At 66.7% G+C, this 390-nt stretch overlaps 1 protein-coding gene across 1 annotated transcript in view; it reads right to left on the reverse strand.

Annotated features, from left to right (window-relative positions):
* Window positions 1-182, reverse strand: part of RPS15A (ribosomal protein S15a) — a 6267-nt gene extending 6085 nt beyond the window's left edge. The window contains exon 1 of the mRNA XM_006034295.3: window positions 78-182. The gene's annotated coding sequence lies outside the window, so the exon portion shown is untranslated. The remainder of the gene's footprint in view (window positions 1-77) is intronic.
* Window positions 183-390: the final 208 nt, after the last annotated feature.

A 390-nucleotide genomic window follows, 5' to 3' on the forward strand; every position in this document is an offset into this window, starting at 1 on the left:
AGCGAGGGCCCCCGCGGCGTCGGGATGCGGTCGCTGAGCAGCGGATGGTCCGGGGCCCGCCAGGCGCCGCTACTCACCGGTGCAGCAAGATGGCGGAAAAAGGAAGAGGCTGGGCGTACGCAGGGGCTTATGGGAATTCTGGTCGGCTGGCGCTCGCTGAGGGGGCTCGCGGAGATCTCGCGAGACCCGTCTTCGCAGTCGGAGAAACGCGGGAACAGGTTTTCCCCTCCTGTGACTGGCCGAGAGCTACAACCGCCTCGGGGCAGTTCCGGGAAGTGCGTCACACGCGCCGTCTGGTAACTATAGCGACCCGGACGCTTCCGGGAAGCGGGGCCGCGATGGCAAATGCGGAGGGGTAAACTTAGCGTCCGTCACGCTCTCGGCTAGGAG

The sequence above is a fragment of the Alligator sinensis genome, unplaced genomic scaffold (assembly GCF_000455745.1).
Source record: "Alligator sinensis unplaced genomic scaffold, ASM45574v1 scaffold980_1, whole genome shotgun sequence".
Classification (NCBI taxonomy): domain Eukaryota; kingdom Metazoa; phylum Chordata; order Crocodylia; family Alligatoridae; genus Alligator; species Alligator sinensis.